Here is a 26,925-nt window from a genome sequence, read left to right on the forward strand (position 1 = left end):
CACTTAAAGATCTTCACAAATTACTAAGTAACTTGGTGGTTAACTGCTTGTTCTCTTTGACATAGCCCCAGCAACCTTTAAGAAAACACAGGCCACTTGTTTTAAGTATTCAATGGCTTATAGTTTTCTCTGTAGAACAGACTGGAAGATTAATACCAGGCTTGGATGGAAAGCTGTTAGGAATGACAGGGAATGGATCATTGTTAGCATAGCCACATACTAAAGCCATGCTAGCAGGGAGGTTGGTTTGGGGGTTGCTTTTTGCTTTATTGTGTGTTTGTATGTGACTGGATTAATATTGACTCCATGAACTTAGTTATTTTCCTGAATTTTGTACAAATAAAAAACAAAGAAGGAAACATTTTGCTTAATTTAATGATTTGGAAGAAAAGAAGTACTGATACACTGGAAGCCAAAATAGAGGGATTCAGAAATCACTGTTAGACTTTATAATATTAGACTCTGTTTCCCAATGGGAAATAAAAGGGTTTCTTTCTGTCTTCAGCCTTGGTGGCCAATTAAGAGCCTTTTTGGTTCCAGCTGAAGATTTGGCAGGTCTACTGTTTGGCCACAATGTGGTGAGGTGTAATGAAAGTTAAAGTTAAATTAGAGTTCAGCACCTGTGGCTAGCTTGGCTCTGTTCTCACATTTGACACTAAGCCAAGGCAGATCCAGAGTGAGAATATTCTAATGTTGTTTCTTGGCAGTCAAAGTCACCTTAAATATCAGTTAGTATATTTATCTTCTCTTATTTATATGGTTAGCTCCAATGTTTTGACTTCCATCTTGCTCAAAGGGACAAACTAGGACCTTGGTATGTTTCTGTTAACAGGTTTGGATGAAGGAGTTACACAGATTGAAGTAGAATTTACTTTCTAAATTGCAAAGGTGAAACTATAGTAGTTAACTTTATTGTGAGACGCACTTTTTTTATTAAAATTTTTTTTATCTCCTATTTGAATGGGTGTCATGTCTTAACCCCAGCTGACAACTAAGTACTACTCAGCCACTCACTCAGTCCTTCCAACAGCATAAGGGAGAGAATCAGAAGAGTAAAAGTGAGAAAACCCATGGGTTGAGATAAAGACATTTTAATAGGTAATTAAAAGCTGTGCATGCAAACAAAGGAAAATAAGGAATTTATTCATAGAATCATAGAATGGTTAGGGTTAGAAGATCATCTAGTTCCACCCCCCCACACTCCCCACCCCCCCCCACCATGGCCAGGGACACCTGCAGCTACCCCAGGTTGCTCAAGGCTCTGTGAAACCTGGCCTTGAACATTGCTGGAGACAGAGCATTCACAGCTTCTTTACGCAACCTGTTCCAAGACCTCACCACCCTCACAGTAAAGAAATTCTTTATATCTAGCCTAAATCTCCCCTGTTTAATTCTGAATCCATTACCCCTTGTTCTATCACTACAGTCCCTGAAGAAGAGACCACTACATTCCATTGTCAGGCAGGTGTTTGGCCATCCCCAGGAAAGAAGTGCTTCCTCACATGTAGTGGTCACTTGGGAAAACAAATCCCATCACTCTGAATGTCCTTCTCTTCCTTCTTTCCCCAGACTTATGTGCTGAGAATGATGCCATATGGTATGGGATATCCCTTTGGTCAGCTGGGATCAGCTGTCCTGGCTGTGTCCCCTCACAGCTTCTTGTGCACCCCTAGTCTACTTGCTATTGGGGTGGTGTGAGAAGCAGAAAAGGCCTTGACTCTGTGTAAGCACTGCTCAGCAATAACTAAAATATCACTGCTTCCAGCACAAATCCTAAACAGCCTCATACCTGCAACTGTTAAAAAATTAACTCAATGCCAGTCAAAACCATCAAAATGGGAAATTCTTCTTCTGTTTTGTGCATATGTTGTAACTTCTGTGATCTAATAAAACTAAGTTTTGAAACTTCAAGTAGAAAGACCTGCTTATCCCAGCATAGCCATTTTTCTGAGGACTATTGTACTTTCAGAGAATGAGTAATAATTTTTTTTTCAAAATTGTCATGAACGAGGCTAAGCAGACACTTGGAACTATCTTGAGTAAGTAAAACAAATCCATCTATCAACTCTTCTGACTTGGGTTTCTCTCACTGTGGATGTCCCTCTTTAAACTTTATATTAAATAGGCACCAGAACAGGATCTTTATTCTTTACCAGGAGCGAGTACTCTAAATCCTTCATTTTTTGCAAATCAATATGCCAAAAGAAAAAAAAAAAAAAGGCGGCACACTTAGAAAGTAAAAGGGATGGTCTTTACCTTACAGGCAGCACCTAGGTCTGGACTCTGATTAGAGAAGAAAAAGGCAGTTCTAGGCATAATTTGTCTCATCCTAAAGCAGATATCTAAGAGATAAAATAAATTTCATGCTAACAGCATCTGTTTCTCTCTATAGATTGTAAAGGAAATTAGACTGATTAGCTTTGTTGCCTAGGTTGTAGTTTTGTTTTAAGTAGATAAGGTTATTGTACCTGTGTTGTCTCACATTTTCAAAAAATGTTGTTTCATTTTAGATTTGTGTTAACCAAATTTGGAATTTTTTCTTACCTAAATGAATAAACCACAACTTTAAAGCCACATTTATATCCTTTGTCAGTGATTGTATCAGCTCCAACATACTCCTTAATTAATGTACAATGCCAATATGTTAGTTAACAGAGAGCAGTCAACCAGAAATACAGGAAAAGGACTGAGGACATCATGAGTCCTTTGTGCAGTAGTCATACATCAATGGATGCATTCCAGGAACCTGAGTTATTACAGTGGCTGCACTGTGAAGAGAAAACACTAAGACTGCCTTTCGTTTGACTGTTACAAGAAATGTAATAATCTTCATATTAATGATATGAAGGGAATATTGCCAGTGGAAATGCCTTCTGTGATCTACTGTAATAAAATACAAGCCTGTATCCTTAGGAAGTTACTTAAACAACAAGACCTTTATATCCTATCTTTGGCCTGCCTTTTGTCTAACTGATTTCGTTTAAACTAATATACTTGACAGTATATGATTTGAGTGCTCCACTGTGCTGGTGAAAAAGGAGGCAGCTAATCTCATGAAGGTTGTTAATAAGTCTTAAAGTATTATCAACGTTTAAACATATTATTCATTTTTGTATGCTATTAGGGAGAGGGGAGTTGGCTAATGTGATAAGAAACCAATTACTATGATACAGAAGCAAGTATATGATAATACCTTTGTTCATAATATTGCTGCCTTTGATAAAACTTCCCACACAGTCGTTCAACAGCTTCTTCAGCTGTGATAGTTCTTCTTAATGTCCACCACAGAAGAACATAGGGATTTGTTTGTTGCTCTTTTTACATCTTGTAGCATTATCAGCGATGAGGTAACAGTTTGCAAAACATTAGATTACCTCTTTTTTCCAAGAACATTTCAATTACTATCCCACAGCTAAAGCTCAGGGGTAACTGATTCTTTTTAATTGTATCTGAAATACTTAGCTCAAATATTATTCTTTCTATTATTTTTGTGTAATCATTTGAATATTACTATTATTATCCCCCTAATATACAAATATTTTATGATTTAACCTGGAGTAAAAGAAGTGTCTGATTGAATGCTTCTCTTATGAACCACATGATAATATTTTTTTGACAGATGAGGAGCTCAAGTGGTTCAAATAATATGCATATTTACAGGCATTGGTTGTGCTTAAGTAAAACATAAGCTTGAACACATACTTTAAATACAAATCTTTAAAAAAATTATGTACTACTAGATGTTCTTCTATTCATGTTCTATGCTCATAGAATCATAGAATAGTTAGGGTTGGAAAGAACCTTAAGATCATCTAGTTCCAACCCCCCTGCCATGGGCAGGGACACCTCACACTAAACCGTATCACCCAAGGCTTCGTCTAACCTGGCCTTAAACACTGCCAGGGTTGGAGCACTCACAGCCTCCCTGGGCAACTCATTCCAGTGCCTCGCCACCCTAACAGGAAAGAATTTCCTAATTATACTCAGTTCATGTTGAGCAGTCTATAGTTTTACAAACAGCTTTCCAATAAAGAACAAAAATTATCAAATATGTCCTTTTTATTGATGCTATATGCAGTATAGTGTTTCAGTGATTTCTCAGTATATGATTAATATTCCTATAGAGTGTAACAGCAATGAAATTTGAAAGGTTAGTTTGGTAGATTTTCCTTTATTTTTTTTATTCTCTTTCATGTGCTGCTATTTTACATTTTATGATACATAATGGTTAATATTTCCTAGCTACAGATGTTGGTTTCCTCACATATTGTTAAGTCATTTTGGAGTCTATGTCTTTGAAACATGCAATAAATCCTACTTTGAAGCAATGTTGTAAGTATTTTGACAAGAATTTGTCATTTTGGATTGTGATTTGTCTGGGATCTTCAGAAGTTTGTCATATTGTGTCACTATAAAACTATTGTATGTAAGACAATATATATTTCCATTTTTGATTTTTTTCACATTAAGGCAAGCCAGTTAAAGTCTGAGTTAAAAAAAAAAAAAGTGGGATATTAAAAAAAAATAAAAGGCAGTTAAAGAGCAATACAAGAGAAAGAAAAAAGATGAAACAAGCAGTGCAGAGCATGTGAATAGGAAATCTTGATTCTTTCAATCTCATAACACAGATAGGCAAGCCATTAAAAAGAAATGAACAGTGGAAAGTCTAAAGCTAATGAAAGAAAGCTAAAATTACTCCTATACACAAAGTGCATTTTACTTAATTTCTTTCTGATCATAAGTTTGGCACCCTGTGCTGGAAGAGAGTAGGTAGCAGATGCTGCCTTCTAAGGCATTTTCAAATATGTTCTCAGCTTGAATTCAGGAGACACAGCTGACTTGATTTTAAAACTGGGGGAAAAAGATTAATGCAAGATTTAAAACCTGGGTGCCAGCAGTTAAAGGAAGCTAATCATATTTTTAGTTCACAACTTTTTGAATTGATTGCTGAAAGGAAGTTGTTAAACACTCATTTGCTTTTTCAAAGTAAAGAATTAAAGCTTCCATCAATGTTTCTTTTCTTTCTTCACTCTCCCCACAAATGAGATGAAGTCGCCCTTTCTGAAATAGATGTTGAACTCAAAGAGCCTTGAGATTAAAGCATTGCTATGTGTGTTTTAATTCTATTTTAATTACACTATCTTAAATATTTTCTTTTAAATTGTTCTTTTGTGATTTGCTTTATCAGTTCACTAGGTTCTATCCTAAACATCACTGAGCTTGTAATTGTTTGAGGCACAAATAATAAAAGCTAATTTGTTGACATTCCCTGAAACATCAAGGAATCCAGCCGAGACTTAATGGATTTCTCTATCCCTTTCTTAAGAGGCAGTTTCAAGTTTAATTCCTTCTCTGGCAAAGTACGTTTCACTGATGCGTATATGCAGGAATCTAAAGGTTATGAATATATCTCTTTGCTGTCCTATTTTTTTCATCCAGGGTCATGAAAGCTCATCTGGAGACACTGATCTTTTTTTAATCTTCAAGACAAAAAGAGAGAATACAGTAAACAGAATGAATTAATTTCTCCGTGCAAATGCCAAATACATTCATTAGTATTATTTATAACTTTTAAAAATTTGAGATACTATGAGTAGGATGTCTCAAACAATCCAAATACTTGACTATTGTAATTTTAAATATACAAAATCTTAAAAGCTAAATGAAGCTCTTTCTCTGAATCTTCCAAAGAGCTGGATATTCCTGAGCTTCTATATTCATTTTTTTTTTTTTTTTAAGCTCTTTGATAAATTCATACATTATTTAGCTCACAAGCTGCTTAATAGTATTATTCAACAACATAATTGCTAGCTCTGATTGTTATATTTCCCCTGATCATCTCAAAGTCATTTACTTATTTTAGTTGCTGCATTTCATAAAGATTTAAGTTTCTAGGCACAAAGTCGATTTTTTTGTTTGTTTGTTTCAATGTATATAATGTGATTATTTGGGACTGATATAACTGTATGAGAAACCTGTAAGAAAAAATATTAATGTGTTATTGAATGATCTTTCAGTGTTTCGATCACTGTTACTGTAACTATCACTGAAGCTGTGATTCCTAGGAATTTTTTGATTTTTTACATAATTTTTTTTAATTATTATTTTTATCTGTGGTTAATGTTCCTCTGTCTTGTCTTCATGTAAAAAGTGATACTTAAAAACATTCTGGATGGAAATTAGGAGTTTATTGTTTCTAAGGGAACAAGCTTAATTTTATCTTTCTTAACCATATAATGACAAAGAGCAGGAGTGCTAAAATCAAGCCAGTAGTGGCAATGTCCCATACAATTCTCTATCCCATGTTGCTGCTCCCAGCTGAGCCCAGGAAAAAATTTTGAGGGGCAAACCCAAAGATTGCAATTCATAGGAAATAGAAACCTCTAAAAGTATGTATACATACATGAAAACCACCAAGTTCTTTAAATTGGGTGCCAACAACAGAGACAGGTGTGAAAGCTCCCATTATAGTCAGTGGAGATCTAGCCATAGTAAGTGAACTTGATTTATCTGCTCACACAAAGGTGCATGATATGACATATAATAGAAATCTTCATCGGTCAGACATCTAAGACAGGTGGATATGCCAGCTTTTTTGGGAACTTTCTTGATGAATTACACTTAAATATTTTTATTTTTAAACCACAATTTGTTAGTTTAGTCATTGCTTAATACTCGTCTACTTATTAATAATCAATTTCTACACTGGCATAAAGCCTTTGGCTTTCACTCCCATAATTTATCCTCTTGGGAGCTACATAAGTGCCCTGCAAACCTAAAAGTTCATTCATTGTTCTTTAATTGAATGCTAATTTCATGTAACTTCTACATGAACATTATTGAAAAGCAAGATAATTTGACCTATTCTTTTATAATTAAAGAACTACAAAAGAAAAAAAAAAAGAGCTGAAATTCTTTTTATATTACTGATTAAGCTTTTAATCAATGATTATATATTTAAATTTCCATTTAAAACTATGACAATTATAGGTTAGCTTTTTTATTTAGTTGATAATCTGGTAATTTTAATTTAATAAATGTATTAATTAAAATATATACTGCTTCATCTTTATTTCTGTGTGACAGCTATCAACCAAAGTTTGGTAATTTATGCAGTACAACACTAGAGAACATTCAGAATAAGTATTTCATTCTGTGTGTAATTTAGAGCCATCATAAAGGAAGGCTAGAAGACATGATTGCTAAGATTAAAATATTAAACTGTGCTTCTTTCAGTGATTTACTTCTCTGTAAAATTTAACTTAAAAATGCATTCAAGCTGCAGTTTGTCTGTGTCTACAGGGCTTTTCTTTGCCTTTCCACCTCCCAGCACACCACAAAAAGGATTGAACTTGAATCTGAATTCAGATACTTTAAAATCTGAAGGTCAATGAAAAATTTGTTAAATATAGCCTTCAAACTTAAAATGGAAGTTCTACTGATATTGAAGGGAAATACCCTATATTATGTTCTCCTTAAAAGTAATTTACATGTTATTAACTTTTAATATTATATATGCATACTGGGCCTGGCTATGATAGAGTTAATTTTATTCATAGAGCTCCTATGGTGCTGTGTTTTAGTTTTTTGACCAAAACAATACTGATAAGACACTAATATTCTGTCTTTTGTTGAATAGTGTTTGAATGCACCAAGGTTACCTTTGTTTCTCACTCTGCTCCCTCAGTGAATACACTTGGAGAGTACACAGTACTTTTGGAGTTGACACAACCATGCAGTTAACCTGAACTAGCCAAAGAGATACTCAATACCATATAATGTCATGCTCAGAAATAAGAGGGAAGAAAGGATTTTTTAAGAGGGTGGGAGGTGGCAAGTGATTGCCTTTACATTATATGCTTATTTCCCTCCCCTCCCCACCCCCTCCCCCCTTCCTTTCCCTTCCCTTCCATGTTGTGCAGTAGACACAACATGTCCCTTGAACTAAAAAATTCATGTGAAAACTGATGGAGTAAGGACTCTCTTGACTAATATCCTTGTGGGCTGTAATCTTTGCTGTACTTCTATCTATATTGCTGAATACTGTGAGTAATATTTTCAGTGATGCTTTTCTCCAGCAGCAGTAGGAGCTGTGAGCATATTGGTATAAGTATCAGGCAACACAAAGCAGGTAAAAGATGACAGAAGCCAATTTGAGCTCCTTATATTGAAAGCAAAAAGCTTGCTTTAGAATATCGACTGCATGAAATAGTGGGTTTTTCCTGGAAGCTGTACCTGAAAAAAAAAAAAACCACAACAAAACCCACATACTAAATTAGTCACCAGGTAGAATCACCAATCCTAATTCACTTTCTGAGTACTTACTCACTTTAAGATAAACCCCCTATGGGTGGAAAAAAGAACACTTAGTAAAGTTACTTTTTCATAGCATTTTTAATTTCTCAAAAATATCAGTCTATAGTCACAAGTCTAGCATATCCAGCATACATTACGCATTTTCAGTATCTAGGTGCCATACGGTTTTGTTAACTCATGCTAATACATTTCTAAAATATATTTAGGAAAACAGATTGTAACAAATGCTTCGCATGACACAAGGTTAATGTTTTATGCCTGTAATGAAGTATCTGGATCATATAAAGACACAAACATTTAAATCTGATTCATATAGTAGGACAACTGTTTGCAAAGAATATAAATTTTTCTTTAGTAAACAGTATTAATATAATTATATAATGACTACTAGAGCATAATGTTTGGGGACAATAATTTCCCAGATCTTCCTGTATTAGCTTGTTGTTGAGAAGTGATCATAATTTAATATTTGAGAAGAGTAAAATATTGGTTCTTGCTATATTCTAGACACTGCACAGTAAGAAATGTAGTAAAGAAAATATTGCTTTGAAGGCAGTGCAGGTCCACATGTTTAGTAGAAAGAAAGCAAACCTCATCTATCATGTTCGCAAAAATTCCCCAACCATGGTCTTCTTCAATGATCCTAGCTAGCCCAGACATACTGCAATATTGTACTGTTCGTTATTAGCTTCTGGTATCAGACTTTGTCTCTCTGGAGCCTGTAAATAAGCTTTGTTCTTGTACTAACACAACGCTGTTACACTGCAGGTATTTGTTACTTTTGCTGTTATGTGATAATGGTACGGCATATGGACATGTCCGTTTGATCCCTATTCCATATGATTTCCTATCATTGGAACCAAGAAAGTACATTTGACATTGCACCTTCTTTCTGCAAAAGGGCACAGAAATTAAATGTTGATTAGATCTCTTTAATAGCTTATCAGACATAATGGATTTAGGTGTTACTAGGAGCATAAATTCATACCATTGCACAATATAGTTTTGTTTACTTAATCCTACCATTTTAATCTGTACTAGTGGGAGCTGATATCCACAAAATTTAATGAAAACCTGATCTTGCTAGTGTCAAAGGAATTACGATTTTCTTTGAAATAAGGAATTTGCACAAGGTGTTCATGACCCCAGTGGATTCAGATTTCTCTTCTCTTTATTTAATTTAAAAATATTGTTTACACAATGCTCCATCTACTAATTTTTGTTCATGGGTGAAGAAAATGGCTTCATTTTTGATGTCTGCTCCTTAACAGTTTATACTTCTATGGTCATTCTTTGCCACACCTCTCAAAAGCATTAAAAAAAAAAAAAATTAAAAAAAAAATTAAATCTTGTCAAAGACAGTAACTTCATAATAAAAAGACATGCTCCAAAAAGTTACTTTTAAACAATAACATTTGTGGTTAACATCAGTCTAGCTAGTGATGACAAATATTTCAACTCTTGTGTGTAAAATTTTCATGTAAAATTAGTCTCAGCAATAATTAAATAAGATACTAAAGATATAGTTAATTATTGAGATGTGCAAAACACAAAAATCTGGATATTGAAATTAATAGTGTCTCTCCCATCTTGGTCTTTTTTAGACCTGTGTTACAGTGAAAATGTGAAACTTATGGACAAGTGAGTTGTATGCATGATATTATTTGTGCAATACTAATGCTAAAAGCCATCAGACTGGACAGCTGCTCAGCCCTTTGCAGAACCATGTCATCTCATTCCAACTAATGATTTATCTAGCTTCGCTGTAGCATCTGCAAAGACAGTGACTTGACCAAATGCCCTTGAGCTTATTTCTGCAACCATTCATCTTAAGACCTTTTTATTTACTGTCACCCCTTTCCTGTTCTTTGCTTTTGGCCAATGCACCCTGTCCTTAACACTTTCTCTATACTATATATGTGCCTTTATTCCTCTATTTATTATTACCCTGAAGGTATTTGAAGAGACTGACCATGCCCCTAGAGTTTCCAGTTTGGTAGTAAACAGTCATTTAGTGTACCTTCACATGGTTTATTTTCTGATTGCTGTGTTTCATTTTCGCTATCAAACATTGTATTCCTTTAGTTTGTTCTGTGTGACTCATTATCTGTGAGAAACAGCATTGCAGATACTGGAAAACAGACTTATGGTCAAGACACGCAGCAGTAAAAATGCTTTGGTTAATGCTCAATGTGGTCACTGTCCAGGGGGTACTGGTATCATAAAAGACTGATCCATGGGGTATGTGACAGTCCCTAATGAAGGGAGAGGCACAAAACCAAGTAACACTCCATTTAAGCTTTGGGAATTGTTTTGTGAGTTTTGCTATGGTCTAGACTGAGGAATGGAAGCTGTCCCATAGATGGCACAGGGTTGTCAAGGAATAGCAAGGGAAAGATTTACTCGTCATGCTCATACTACAAAACGACAGTCATTTTTTGTTTGCAGATTCAGACTGGTGCCAGACAGTCTGTAAGCTTTCATCTTCTTTTAAATTCTATTGTGATACTCTCCATTACAGTAAATTCTGTGTCTAATTGTATACATACCCTTAAAGAAAGTTAGGCTAATCATTTCTACTTGGGCTACTTATGGGGCTATAAATATGTGTCCCTTTGCAGCATGCCACATTTTGGCATTCCTTCAGTGATGAGACAGTCACTGCTCCTAAAAGTAAATGGGCCTGGAGAAATCAGATCTGGTATACTTCATGCCCCACCTCCCCCCCTCAGCTGATAGCTTTATAGGTGCCTTGAGGATGAGATTGCTAAATTTACATTGTCTCTGTGTTTGTAGGTGCTTACAGACATAGTCTTTTCACATACCACTGGGATGTAGACAATGATAAAATTACCTCCAGAATGTCTTATAAGTCCCAGATGCAGTGCAATGCAGTAGACCTTGGGGTTTATGTGCTTGTTTTGTCTTGTTATCTTTCTCTTGAGTTCATTCAGCTGAGGTACTGACTACAGTGATGTTGAGTACAACGTGAATATTTACATCTAAACAGAAAATCATCTCCAGAATTTCAAGGGAGATTTAAGATTTTCATGGTAGTATTACTAAGAGAGTAGATATCAGAACTATGGTATCAGCTGCCACACTTTCTAGTGCTGTTTTCACTTGGATTTGTTTTTAGGAGTTGACTGCACCTGCACCCATCCCAAGGGGCTGATCTCACACCAAATAATGCAGAAGGGATCATGTGCAGAGCATCACTCAGGGCTACCTGTCTCAGACCAGACTCACTGCATCCATGCTACAGAGCACACAGTCCTGGCTCTCTGTAATGCCTATCTCAGTGCAAGACAAAGCAATCTTGTGTGCTTTCTTAATTCAGGGTGTCTGAAATAGTACAAAAGGTACCCTGAAATCCTCAGTGTAAGAATTTCAAAGCACAAAAGAGGGTGTGAGGGTGGCCTCTCCTTTGATATGGCTTGAGGGAAGGTAGGAATGCATGTGAGAAGCATGTTAGAGGACTGTGGTAGGACAAAGAAAGCAAATGTGATATAGCTGTGTCCATAGGAATGGTCCCTGAAGCAAGCTATCATTGGAACTATACACAGGGCTTCTTTTGGAAAAAAAAAAAAAAAATTACACTAGGAATTTAGGAATGAATTGAGATTTGTGTAGCAGTGAAAATTAGGGAAGAAGGACATGGAAGTAAACTGGGCAACAAAGATATATAGCCTACATAATGTATTTGTTTTGTGTGGTTTAAGATGTTAGTTTTTCATTCCTTATCTCTCACAAAATTGTATTCCATAGTTTTGCCAGTTGTAGATTGGGTTGCTGAACATGGTTTCACATGTATGAAAACATTTTACCTTGCAGGTAAGGCAACAATGCATTTTGTCCTGGATATCTCTAAGCAGTGGTATTTAATGATCAGCCAGCCTTGTTCAAATGAAGTATCAATTACGTTAACAGCAGATACAAAATTCCAGAGGAAAAAAATAATATTTTAAACAAACAAATAACCTATGTGTGGGTGTGCCTCAGCCAACATTTATTATCCTTTATGGCTACTCAGGCAATTTAAAATATGCTGCTTCCTACCCCAGTGTGTCAGCTGGTTCTTCTGAATATCCCCTCTCTACAGAAAAATCACATATCGTTAATCTCACCATAGTTCTTCCATTTGTATATATTTTGCATGCCATTCCTGTGCAGATTTAAAAGCAGTTTTGGAGGTTGGCATTAGGAGGAATGAATTGAAGATTTCAACATTGTCCCTTAGCAAATCTTTAGCTGTTTATCAAACTATGGTATTTTTTCTTGAATAATTGTTTTCTCTCTAGTTGCAATCCATTTAACATAGCAGAACTGTAGTGTGACAGTTAAAATGTTATAATGATGCCTGTATATTATTTATTAATTGCAGTTTATTGCCTGCTAAAAGGAATATATGCTGAGATTTTGGAGTTCTTGTTGAGACTTTCTGTGGAGAATAGTATCTTAAATGTGTATTTTCTATATCATTATAAGAATCATACCAAGGACAAAGTGAATATTTTATTCTTATATTATTTCTAACTCTGTTTATTTGCACTATAAATACTCATCTCTCCTTCTCAGTGTCTAAAAATACTCTCTGTAACAAAAATTGGCAGGCATAATAAAAAAGTTGAAAATAAAAAAAGCTAAAAATGACCACAATCATTCCTATGGGAGACAGTTCTCCAAGCACCATAAGTTCTTCTAGTTCATAAAATGTACTTGAGGTAAAGCATCAAATTCCTGCATCTGTTGCTCTATCCAGTATCACTGCGGTACTGTAAGTCAGATGGACTGTAAGTCAGATGGACATCCAAAACTTCATGGATGAATCTAATGTCGGGCTGACTTCCAACCTGAGACTAGCAGTACAGTGTTGCACCCTCTTGTGAGGCTTTCTTTTGAAATAGATGCTGAGAACTTCATCTAATGATCAGTTGACTTTTTCATGTCTTCAAACCCTTTGCACCTAGCTGTCATGAATTTTGTTTCCTACCTCTTTGACCAGTACTACAAATATTAATTTTCCAGACCCATATATGTCAGTTCAGCCACAGTTTGTGAATTGGGTATATATTTAGGATGATGTAGAGATATATTCCTCAACAAAGAAAGGAGCAGTCAGTGATATCAGTTGAAGACTTGCTTAGACCACAGAGAAAGAATATGGCCTGGGATTTAATATATAACATATTTTATTTTTAGCATTTAAAATGGAAATGATTATTTATGTAAAATTACTAAAAATAATTAAGAGTTGTACCAAATTCTAGGAAATACTTTGGAAAGGTTGAAAAGAAAAATATTTTAAGGTTCAACACAGTGCATTAAAAATATACTGTCCTAAGAACTGTTACTGGATTTTTATTTTTTTTCTACACTCTTCCATTCTTTTTCTTCTCACTTAGAGACATCTTTTCTTCTTCCCCATACCAACATCTTGCTTTTACTTCCTGACACCAACACAAGTCAGAAGTAATGCTCACTTTCAACTTTTATATATTGGATTCAAGATCAACAGATCCAATAAATTAATGACTAGTATGGATCTCCTCTCTGACTTACAGCCTAAGGCCATCTTCAGACACAAAAAGAAAGGTTTTGCTTCTTAACTGGAAAGATTCTGTTAAAACCTAAAAGAGTAAAAAGATAAGTAATTCTGAAACTTCTAAGTAAATGGCAAAACTTTCAATTGACATCAGCAAAGGCCAGGTTCACCCTTCCTTTGTGAGGTTTCAACAAAATATGAAGAAAACAAACTACGGGAAAGAGGCCAGGTCTGCCTCCTTGCTTGCGTTTGTCACCCGTTCTCACATCTCAGTTGGAAAATTGCAACTATAGCTCCTATGCTTCCTTAGCCATAAAAATTCTGTAGTAGAAACACTGATTCAGCAGTGCTTTAACACTTGTGAGTGTGTCTTTCTCTCCCACTGATTTGAAATTTTTATAGGTTCCTCATTGTGACTTGGAATCTGAGCAGATGTACAGAAAGATGAACACATCATTGCTGAATTCTGAGGGATTTTTCACACCAGTGCATTCTAAGCTGCTTAACTAGTTGGCTTTTGATTCTTAAAAAAAAAAAGAAAAAAGAACATGAAGTGTAAGCATAGAAAGTCTGTCATATCTTTACTGATCTATCTATACTTTCAGCTCATAAAAACAGTTTTATATGTGCTTTCAAGGGAATTGTTGAAGTTCTACACCCAAGAGATAAGACAGTAGTGTAAGCTAAATAAAGCAGGGTGAAAGTCATTTCTGGACTAAGTATTCCGTGAACTCAGGAGAGTTACATCTGTTCTTATCACAAGGTTCAAACACCAAAGGAAATTATAATTACAGAACTGTAAATATACATAGTACTTTAGTCAAGTAAGTCAAGGTTACCTTCTCCAGTCAATTTTTAATGTATCGAGAGACCTAATTACAAAAGTCCCTGTTTCCCCTTCAGCTGACTGAAGGCAGCACAAAAATATCCACTTCCACTATTGATTCCTTGTCCTAATCTCCTTCACAGTCAACTCAACTTAGTGGAAGGAAGAATTCTGTGAAAGCTTTCAGATGTTTACAAGATAAAGTGTAGCACAAGATAAACGGAGAGACACTACATTTGTATATTTAGAATTGTCTCTATTTTTACATACTTTTATTTGCTTAATTTCAAGCAATGGTACTGCCCTCAGATTATTATCCATGATTGATTTTTTCGGTAGGCAGTGGTGGAGTTGCCACAAGAATTCTGAGGGCAATTAAGACAGACTGCACAGCTTTAGTATGACTGGTTAAGGGATCAGGAGCCCAAGCAGTGTTCTCCTCTATCCTTCCAGTGGCAGGAAATGATGAGGGAAGAAACAGGAAAAGCCAGCAGATCAATACCTTGCTCTGAGCCTGGTGTCACCAGCAGAATTTTGGCTTTTTGATCATGGTTCAGTTTACACAACAGACCTGCTGGCAACATACAGGGTATATTGCATATATATCTATTCTCCCTGTCTCAAGGGAGAATAGGATCTTTGCACAGGAGTTAGCAGGGTTCATTGAAAGAGATTTAAATCAGATTCGAATGGGGAAAAGGGATAAAACCAGGCTTGTTAGAGAAAAGCTTGGGAGGCTGCACACCAGTGTTTGAGGGACAATGTGATAGTGAGGTCCTTCAGCCTGCCATCTCAATGGAGGTAGGGGAGGGAGATTTATGCAGCAGCAAAGATGAAAGGTTTATTGATGTGTTAGAAACCATGGTCATGTACGAATTAGGACTTCTTCCCTCAAATTCTTCAGAAGGGATAGGCAAGGAAAGAGAGGCGGTGAGGTAGCACTGTATGTTAGGAAGTGTTTTGATTGTCTAGAGCTTAATGATGGTGACAACAGGTTTGAGTGTTTATGGGTAGGAATCAGGGGGACGAGCAACAAGGCAGGTGTCATGGAAGGAGTGTGTTATAGACCCCCAACCAGGATGAAGAGGCAGATTAAATATTCTATAAGCAGCTGGGGGAAGTCTAACAGTCATAGAATCATAGAATCAACTAGCTGTTTCTCAATGTTAATTGATTTTGAATAATTTACTGTCATACTATATATTGCTTATTATGACACATAAAATCTGAATTGAATAATGCAGAAATTACGTGATAATAATGGTAAACCTATCTTAATGAAGTAAAACTCAACTAAGACCTTTACTAACATTAGCATATATAATTAACTGTTTTGCAATGTAATTACTGGAGTTTTGTTGGCTTCTTTTTACTTGTTATTATACATGTTATTACACCTCTTCATAATATCACCTGTGAGGGGAATCACATTTACCAAAATCACGTAGTTCCAAGAATCTGCTTTCATTACTTTTCTGCTTGTTTTATGGAAAGCTGAAACACATTTCAATGTGCCTTGTGATTCATGGAATTTAAATTTACAAATGTTAGAATCTTAAAGTTCAGAGTAAATCTTGCTGGCTGTAATTGAGAAGTGCAGTAATCATAGCAATTGAATTAGGAGTGAATAGTGCCTAGGAAAAACTATATATTTGTTATAATGAGGCTATAAAACCAGAATGTAAAATCTATTTTCCTATAATATTTTCGATAAAACTATGAAGGGTATATTTTAAAGTGGTATAGACAAAAATGCCAAAACAGGAAAGCAATTTATAAAATATGTTTAATGTAGTGTCAAGTTTATAAACATGTTTGCAGAGATTTCCAGTGATTAACAGTGGTATATTCACTAATCTCTGCTATTTCAGGTCTATATTCTTTGTACATATCTGTCTGTAAGTGCATACTACTGTTTTAATCTGTCTGAAAAAATTTAACACTAAGGACCAAGATCTTGCATTAGACATACCTGGGAATCTCCCTTGAAGTCAATAAGAGTGAAAACATTTGAGTGCTGACCAAGTCTAAAGGCTCTTCCTTGAAATCCTCAAAGAAATTTAAGGTTAAAGTGATTTAACTCAATGAGGCTTCAGTAGTGTACAAAAATGTGATGATAGGCTTAACAACTATTTTTACTTAATCAGAAGCCCTGTAGTCAGCGTCTCACCCCTCATACTACAGGTGTTAGCCAGCTGTAAGCTTAAAACATGGGACTTAGTTGCCTCTTCTAGCAATAATAGGATAAATGTGAAAAACTAATCCCATGTGTCCTGAAGTACATGTCTTTGTACAGTTACTCTTGCAGGGGAAAAATTATTACACGGTTTTTACTTGATACCACAGCACTGTGACTGGGACAAATAACACGAATACAACTATTTCTACTTCTGTTTTCCACAACTGTACTTACTGCAGTTGTCATTCACATACACCCCCCTCATCACACCTGCAACCTATTTTATAATGATTTATCACTTAATCATTCATTTTTAAAATGGTTTAAGGCATGAGGTTTAATTTATCAGGTGTGTAAGATTCCTCTTCCTTTCTTCTTCTCTAAAGCAGGATTTGGTACTTCTTTGTGCAGTGATGTGAAGGTAAAAACCAAAGTATTGTTTTATGTATTTCCTTAGGCTCCCCTTTTACATCAAGACTTTATTTATTTATTTTAAAGGAGTAGAAACATAATCCTTTAAAATGTTCTATGGTGGAATACTCTCCTCTCTTTTCCTGTAGAAGCAAGCCAAATTGTGCATAATGATTAATTTCAGTTTTATTGATCTCAGAAGCACCTAAATGACTGTATTATAATTAATATTAAGTAAAGCATGTGAAGTAAGTGAAAAAGAGATATACAAGCTAAATATTATCTGAAAAATCAAACTCTTGTATATGTATATGCTCTGAACTTCTTGAGAGTTTTTGCTTGCTGAGTTTTTGAGTTTTATAGGTTGCAGGGAAAAAACAGTGTGGCAATACATGGGAATGAAGATACAACTTCTTTTCTTGAAGTTTCTCATAGGTTTCTTGCAAAAATAAGAAAAGAATGATTATTAGAAAAGTGTATAAAACAAAATCTTTAAAAGTTTTTATAGCATTTCATGAACTTTGTGCTGGTGTTCTTGCTTTCAATTTATCACCTAAACATATATTTTTTCTCATAGCCACCTGTTGAGAAAAAAGATCACAGTAGTTCACATAACCAGCTTATAAGTGTGTTTTATCTTTCCAGACTATCAACACCTCACTGTATTGTTCAGCATTTCAAACATAAATTTAGTCTTCCTCTGCTCTTCTGTTACATTTCTTCTCACACATTCACACTCACTTGCTCCCTCAAGCTTTCAGTTTGCTAGGATTCAGAAGCTTCTTACCTAAGTTTAGGCATTTAACTAGCAGACCATAATTTTCCTGAGGAAATATGGGGCTATGCCAGGCTCTTTCCACTGCTTAGAAAGGGTAACTCAAGGCTTCTTAATGTATTTGTCTGAAAGAAGAACCTAAAACTAAGCAGTAGTCCAGATTCACTTGGCCCCATTTTTTTGTGTTTCTAGTTCCTGTTTTATATTTTTTTGCTTTATCACTGAGTTATGTAGAAAATGTACTAGATAGTACTAATGTTTGTGAACAACTGGATTCACATATGAACACATATGTTCACATATGAACAAATACTTTATCTATATGCAAAAGTTGCTGCAGCATGGTTCATACCTGCATTATTTGTGACTGTGACACTGGAGCAGAATGGCTCTGCTCCACACAGCACCATCTGTAGGTTCCCTTAAAGCCCCATCTGATACTCCTGTATGAGGCATTAGTACCAGTTATGAGCATTTTGAACTGTTGTGAAGACTGTTTTGTAAACCATCAAAGCAATGCTTTTATAGCTTGAAGCAGAGGATGCATGTTATGCTTCAGGTCGGCCATGCATGAACATCAAAGTTTTTTTAGACTGACAGCATTAGCCTACTGGGACAGTGCTGATTGATAGAGAGCAGCACAGGGTGAAAGGATCAAAAACTGCTCTGGTTAAGTCCATACTGAATTTTAGGAAGGGTTTCTGACATGAACAGCCCTGTGAACTGTGCTGAGGATGAATCTTAGCGAGAACTGGTTAAAATGCTGCAAAGGTTTCTGCAGTTGTGGTGGCTAGTGCTCCAGTTTGCTTCCTAGTCTCACTTATTTATCAATATAGATAGAGTCTGTGTTTATTTCTTCTTATCTATGTATTCCTATAGCGCTACGGAACAGTTGCATCACTGTTGTTAAGGCTGATCCAATCTCGAGCATTTAACTGACTTTCTTCTATGTTCTACACAAAGATATATCTATATCTAATCTAATCTATATCTATAGCTATGTTATAGATGTATAGATGTTTGTGTATATATCTCTTTATAGCTATATCTATAGAGAAAGTCGTACATACACAAACAAACCCAGATAAAACTGTGTTTTCTCTGCTTTTGGATATCTTTCTATGAACTGAAAAAAATAACCTTTTACTTAGTGTTTAGAATTGTATCAGTATTTTTTTACTGTAGCTAGGGGTTTCTTTTCTTTAACATTCCTCCCACCAGCTTCAGAAATTTTTGAATTTTCCTAAGCTTCAAATATCTGTTTGTACTGTTTCATGATTTCATTCACCAGATTTAAAACAAAACATAAAGCAGATATTTTACAAACTATAAAACTGCAGTGCTGGGTTTATCTTAGTGAAAAGACCCTTTGTGCTCTAACAATTTTTCCTTCATAAGCAATGTCCTTACTGCACAGTGGGTGCCAAAAGCATCACTTGCTTCTTAATCTCTTTAGTAGGCCCTAAATTTTAGTTGTGATTTATAGTTTCTCAGTAACTAGTTTCTAGTTTCATACTCAGCAATATCACAGTCCTCAAGTTGCTGACCTGTTCAGCAAGCAGTTTAGTGGGAAAATTGTGGTACCTGGCTGTTTTCCAAGTGTGCCCAGACCTCCATTACTCTGGAACTCCAGTGTTCAATTATTTCAAACTAAAGCAACTTCTCTAGAAAACTGAAATGATAATTTAAGAAAATAAAATAAAATAATGAGCAAGTGAATTCATAAAAAAGAAAAGCAAAACAACAAAACCTAATTTGCTCTTAGTACATTGATCAGTATTTGGGGTACTGTCTAACAGGTCATCAATATGGTGTTTATGCCTTCTATGTATTGTGTCAGCCATGTCAAAGCTGGCTTCAAGAAAAATGCAACGTGAATTTATTTTTTTTTATAGCTAACTGTGTCTTTCAAGATTTTGACTTTTTTTTGTATAGGAATGTAATTTAGAAATAGAACTATGATTTTCAAATAGTAGGTTACATCTACATTACATGAAGAACAAAAACTAGGAAAAAAAAGGCTTTTCTTTAAGTACCTCTTTTTGATATTATTATTACTTTTTTTTTTTTTTATTACTGTCACTTCATCTGGGGCTATAATTGAAATCTAAAATTGATGGGGTGGATGTGCTCAGCTTAGACTCATTTTTCTTGAAAGAGAAATTACTTATGTAAAAGTACCTGTTCTTTACTGATTATCTTATTATTACTTCAATTTTTTAACATCTTTACCTAGCTGGCTTCAGGAAAACTGTTGTGCAGTGTATTAACACTGCACATGATTTTGTAGAAGATGTTAATACCGAGATGTCTGAGACAGATTTGTCCAAAATGTCAAGGAATCTCAGGCTCCTTTTTAATGCCAAAAATGTTAGGTAGATTCAGTGTTCGGTGCTGGCTTCTTCTGTGGTAGATCTTCACTGCTGCAAAAGATCTGTAATGAGTTTCATTTGAAGCATAGGTGTCCACCTGTAGTCACTCTCTGTATTGTCAGTGGAGATAAATAGGCACTTTTAAGGAACAATTCATGTGACTTGGTTTAGATATCCCTTTCAGTACAAGACGAATCACATCCAGGAATTTTCTGTTTCTCTGAAATGACTATAAAGGTGCCTAACTTGTCTTTAGATGTAGATACCTCTGTAATACAGTTATGTGAAGTTATTTGGTAGAAATACTACCCCTTCAGTCTGCTAAAACCTCAAATTTATTGATAAAAAAGTATTTTTAATGTGGGAAACAACACTGGTAAGAATTTAACATTCAAATAGCATTAAAAATCCCAGCAGAGAAACTGAAAGTGCCAAAGTTTGAACCTTATTTTAAAGATTTGTACATGTATTTTACTTATTTGATAGTAATCAACACATGATTAATATTTACTGCAAACAGTTGCAGCAACCTCATGGAAACTATATTTTTACTACCAAATCTAGAAATCTTAGTCACCTCGTATCAGAAAATTTTAAAGTTTTCCTTTTGGGAGTCTTTGCCCCTCAAAAGCCACAGTAGCTTTGTACAGACATTGCCTGCTTCTTGTGCTCTAGTTTACTCTTTATAACAGTACACCATCTTTCTAATAGGTAAATGAACTGTGTGAGTCTTGCCATTGAGGTGAATGCTCATCTTCTGCTTTCTTCTTGCTAGCCTCTCAATCTATTTGTTTGTTTGTTAACCCTTTTAATTAATCAGTTTCTCTCCATTACACAAAAGTACATACAGTCAAAGAATATTCACGTCAAGCCATGTATATAATTTAGGGGTCTTCTGTGAATGCTCACCCCAGGAATCAGAGACCACCAGAGCTGATAGGATTCGTAAGACTTGAAAGCTGGTGCATGAACAACCCTTTTATATTATAAAAAAGCAAAGCAAAACAAAACAAAACAAAAGCTACTTAAGAATCCATTCTTTTCAACTTTATTTGTCTGTAACTGTATTTGTTAGCTGACACTATGCTTGAAAGCATTTTTTAATGGGAGGATGGGGTTGATTCGTTGGGTGGGTGTTTTGGTCTTTGTTTTTTTTTTTTTCCCAAAGCATAAGAAAACATTGCTTACTGTCTGGCAAAATAATAATTTGAAATGTTTGCATGCAAACTGCAGCAAATGGTCAAGAGGTTCAGATAAGTAAATTTCTGTTCTGATAGCTGATAAAGGCAAACACTTTCAGCTTCTGTTTTACTTCTAAGAATCAGTGTGAATTTTGTTAGAAATTCAGTTGAAACTGCATGCAATGAGTAAAGCTAAATCTTTCATATAAGAGATCAGCTATGACTGTAGGAAGCTTATTTGATTATTTTGGAACCAGAAACAATGAAAATAAGCAGTTCTTTCTATAAAATCAATAAGTTAAAATCAAATGGATAAGGCTGTGATGTGTGGCAAAGTTCTGAATTATGTTTTCCCTAGATTGGGATTACATGTGAGGCAGCATCAGATTTCTCCGTGGCTGTTTGCGTTAGATGAAAACTGCTTGAGGGCATTGCAGTGGAATCGCCTTCCATTGCTTACACAGTTACATAATGTACTTGGAATGGAAAAAGAATGCTTCTCCATTAGGCAATCCAAAAAAGCTGTGTCCCTTACTGAACCCAGTGTTTAATATGCAGGGGAGAGCATTGAGAGGGGGAACAAAGAGGAACAGTTAGCTATAGCAGTGCTTTTACACAGCTTCATAGTGGTTTGGGTGTTTGTTGCTTTGTTGGGTTTTCTTCTTTCCCTGTGCTGTGCCTGAGCATACTAATTGCTTCTTTTCCTCTTCCTTGATAGTTCTGCAAGTGCTTCAAACACTGTACTGTGCATAATGCCTTATACTAGAGGTGAAAGTGTGAGGGTTGTCTGGTAATATGACACTGCTTAGCAGAAAGGTCTTACCCTCTAGTATTCTTTACACATGGTCTTTTCAGTTATAGCAGTACTGTGTATTTCATTTTTCACTTGAATCGATAGTCGGTTTCCAAGGGACATTTTTTCCTTTTGTTATTTTGTTGGGTGGTCCCTTTTTTTTTTCTAACTAGTGTAAATTTCATGAATTGTGGTCAAAAATATTTCCTTGGAAGCCTTGGCTTAAATTTCTTTGAATGAGGAGCCTAGGCAGTGTTCTGTAAGAATGCCTTTATGAAAGGTCTATTGCTGAAATTTCTGAACAGTGGAGAACATATTCGTGCAATACAGAGATATAAAGTTGCTGTAAAAATGATACTATGACACTATGTGTTTCCTCTTTCTCAGACAGACTCAATTATCTGTCAGAAAAATAAATAAATAAATAAATAAATAAATGAATCTTTCCCAAATGCCATATCAACAAAATCAGCCCAAAAATGAACAGCCAAGCTAACGTGTTTTCTGATCATACTCATTTGTGCTTATAACCTAATTACAACCTTTGTTGCTGTTTGAATTTGAAAAAAAAATTGTGTTCATTTCCTTGTATTTGATGACTGAGAGTGGCACACACTTTTCTACAGAAAAAAGGCTGTGGGAAATAGAAACATTAATGACTACTAATTAATAGCAGTCCTTAATAAGATCCAGGTTTACCCTTGTCATTGGTTTGACCTTTTATTCGCTTAAAGTTGATGTCCCTGGTGTGCCTTGTAAAAGAATCTTAATTCATAAGACATACAAAACCTGATGAGTATTAGGTATTGAAGAAGACCAAGCATTTTCACTTCTTATTCTGATCTATTAGCTGTCGGTGATATGCAGGTGTCTTGAATAGATACAGGTACATTCTTATAATAGTAGTTATAAAGAATGCCTATAAATGGTCTGCCTATAAATCACTTGCTGTACCATGGCTACATCAAAATGGCATGATCTTGAGGACACAAAACCATGAAGGCTTTGAAAACAAATGCAAATACGTACTTTTCAAAGCTAGTTTGTACTTAGTTTCTCCTGATTTGTTTCATTGATAGGATATTAACGTTGGTAAGTCTGAGATACATTGTCTTTCTCTTTGTTCTAAGTTTTGGTGTTCTAATGCTTTAAGTCCATTTTGTATAGAATCATAGACTGGTTAGGGTTGGAAAGGACCTTAAGGTCATCAAACATAATATGCATTTAAGGTGCTATGAATGAAGCATTTTAGCATAGGTGATCTTAACAGTACGGTTTTGACAGCATGTCATCATTAATAGGAACTCTAGTTTATAACAACATGAATAGTGACATCTGTGCACCATCCATTAAGAAGATTTAATAAATCAAGAAATTAGGTCAATCAACAACAATATTGCAAATAATTGTAACTTTCAAGTACTTAAATTAGGAGAATGAATATTAATGGTTAAATCAAATTACACTGGCATATACAATTTATCAGTACAAAGCACAGCAGAAAAATCTGCATTCGTTTATAAGATTCAAAATACTGGATTTTTAATTTTTTTTTAGCCTCAAAAGAAAGTTTTTGGCATACTTAGTATGAAGTAGCTGGACTGCTGAGTAGCTATTATAACTTTATTTGCCCTGAATTTTCAGTTCATGACTTTGCTTTTCAGGGCTAAAATTGCTCCTCTGATGGCACAGTTTTCCCATACGTAGTAAGCAAGAATGCGATTAATTTACTGTGTATGTCTGCTTCTAAACAGCTGAACAGCTGCTAATCTGGTATTAGAAATAGGGTGTCACAGACAACATCCTTTAATTGGTTTCTAGTTTTGCAGTATGTTAGCTCTCTGTTTTTATTTTCACCTAGCCGTCCTTGTGGCTACCTTTTCTTCCCCTTTGCTTAAAACATTTAGACTTATAACATGGCTTGTTTTGGCAACAGCTGGCATGTGTAACCAAATACTATCAACAGATGTGTAATCATATTTATGCTTTCTTTTATGTAGAAATATTTCTGTGTTAAAATTATACGAAGGCTATTTACTGGTTTTATATCAACATGATAATAATTGATTCATAAAACATATTCATATTTGTTAACACTGTGTTTGTATGCCAAAATATATCCCTCTGTACATCCACCTGGCTTTAATTAGCAATAGGTAAATTCTGTAGTTTTAATACAAAAGAAATAAATATGGCAGCTGTGTACTGCATAGTAGTACTGTATCCGTGTGCATTTCCCCACAGATTTCATGCACAGGGCTATACTCAATGTAAGAAATTTTATCTTTACTGACATTGAGTTTTATTAGCATAGTGCTAATATTTTTGATTGAGCTATACATTTATATATAGAGAAATTCTTAGACATATATATGTATGAATTAGCCAAAGATCATTCTTAGTAGCTATATTTATAGATATATGTGTATAGATACACATGCCTACACACACATACGCACTAAGCAACGTATATGTACAGTAATTCTAAGAATAATCTTCATACCCTAGAAACAAATTTTTTTTGTTATTTTGAAAAGCCTCCATTGTTAAAAAAAGTGAACATACCAACAGGAAGTAAAAAGAATACATTAAACAAGCAAAGGAGTTAGAATTGAGCCAGAGGGAGATGAGGTGAGCTGCCAGTGATTACAGAAGTAAAAGGAAAGTAAAAAAAAAAAAAAAAAAAGTAAAAGAAAGAAGTTAAAAAAAAAAAAAGTAAAAGAAGTAGAAGGAAAGTGATGATTTGTCTGAACTAGACCTTTATCTGGCCAGCTGGTAACAGCCAGCACCAGCTGCAGTGGGATGCATGACTGGGTCATCCAGCAACTCTGCCTCAGGTCACAGGAGAACGTGGACCCACTTGAAAAGTCAGAGCACAAAAAGCTACACCAAGCAGAAGCAAAGAAGGGTCTTGAAATAAAGTTATACAATAAGAAATAAGAAATAAAGTTATATCTCACATTTTCTGTAGTAATAGGCTGGGTTTGCATGTCAGAAAATAGAAACAAAACCACATGTCCACTTTCTGATATGACTTTCCGTGGGGTTCTTAAGTGTCTAATTATTTTTGAAGGTCTTGCAAATAAAATACTCAGTACTTTGTGGTTGAAATCAACTGACGGCAAATTATTATTCTAAAGAGCATTTGGTTTTGCCTCAATAGCTTTAATTCTTAAGCACATGCACCAGTTTCTCATCTGACAGAACAGTCAGTCACTAGAGAATATACAAAAAGCTTTTAATTATTTCACTTGCAGTGTCCTTACTATTCTACTTTGCTATGAGTTGTTCTTTTTCTGAATGGGTATTGAGTGGGTAGTGCCAGCATGACTAACATCAGTAAAATTATAGGATCCAATACAGGGTTTTTTTGTACAAGTTTGGTAGAACTTTTGGCTAATAAGGAACTTGTTTGACCATTTGGCAAGTGGCAAGTAAATTGAAAAATACTTATATTCATATAGAAACAGAATTAAGAATCTAAATGGTTCATAGAAATGAAATGTGCAAAGTGCTTTGTTCACACTTCAGAGTGGATATGCTTCACATCTTTTATGAAATTGTAATAATAAATATATATTTACATAAAGGGAATATCCCATCACAGAACCCCAAAATACACATTTGCACATGTGTAATGATTAAAGTAAATAAACCTACAATGTGTGACAGATAATTTTTCATTCAAATATTAAGAAATAGTAGGCATAAGTTTTTCCAAGCAACCTGAGTTTGATCTCTGTGTGGCTGGGATACCTTTTTGAAGTAAGTTTTGGTATCTGTGGAGCAAAAAATAATTCAAGTGCTGTGTTTTGAGGGGAGATAGAATTAGAATCCAAAACCAAATGAATCTTACATTTGTTTCTGCACCAAGTTGTGTGCTTTTCCAATATTTTTAGTGTAACATGGTTTGGTTTTTTTATATTAATGAAAGAATCAAGGCCTCATTGGTGTCCAATATATTTAAATCCTACCAGAATATTAACTGTATCTAGAATGCGATTTTTCACGGATGGATCCAATCCTTGGTTAGGCATCAAAGCCTTTAGTATAATTTGAGATTGGTATCATAGAATCATAGGATGGTTTGGATTGGAAGGGACCTTAAAGACCGTCCAGTTCCAACCCTCCCGCATTGGGAAGGGACACTTTCCACTAGACCAAATTGCTCAAAGAACCATCCAGCCTGGCCTTGGACACTTCCAAGGATGGGGCAGCCACAGCCCCTCTGGGCAACCTGTGCCAAGTGGTATCACCACCGTCATAATCAAGAACACCCCCAAGTTCTCCAGGCTGCTCTCAATCCAGTCTCCTCCCAGCCTGTAGTTGTGCTTGCGAAAATTATGTTTACATTCCTGAAGTTTTCAGTTGTTTGGATTCTAGGCTGCTTCTTGACATGTATCTTTTCTTGCTTTAGTGCTGTAGTTTTATCATAACTTTGGTTATATAGTTCAATTATCATTTTTCCAACTTATTTCAGCCAAGTCTATTTTTATAATATTTCAAGTCTGGTTTGAGTTCTAATCT

General features: G+C 35.1%; 1 protein-coding gene and 1 long non-coding RNA gene across 4 annotated transcripts in view; one reads left to right on the forward strand and one right to left on the reverse strand.

Annotated features, from left to right (window-relative positions):
* Window positions 1-26,925, forward strand: part of PCDH9 (protocadherin 9) — a 721,287-nt gene that overhangs the window by 622,021 nt on the left and 72,341 nt on the right. The window lies entirely within an intron of this gene.
* On the reverse strand, window positions 17,021-26,144 carry LOC133219992 (uncharacterized). Of its 2 annotated transcripts, none has more exons than XR_009727614.1 (3): window positions 26,059-26,144; window positions 19,637-19,716; window positions 17,021-17,858 (listed from the first exon to the last, which is right to left on the reverse strand). It is a non-coding gene; the product is annotated as an uncharacterized LOC133219992 (long non-coding RNA). The 2 variants fall into 2 exon arrangements; XR_009727613.1 differs by lacking the exon at window positions 26,059-26,144 and adding an exon at window positions 20,285-20,383.

The sequence above is a fragment of the Neopsephotus bourkii genome, unplaced genomic scaffold, assembly GCF_033783945.1.
Source record: "Neopsephotus bourkii isolate Nb327-2 ecotype Australia unplaced genomic scaffold, CSIRO-AGI_Nbou_v1 NB_1394, whole genome shotgun sequence".
Taxonomy (NCBI): domain Eukaryota; kingdom Metazoa; phylum Chordata; class Aves; order Psittaciformes; family Psittacidae; genus Neopsephotus; species Neopsephotus bourkii.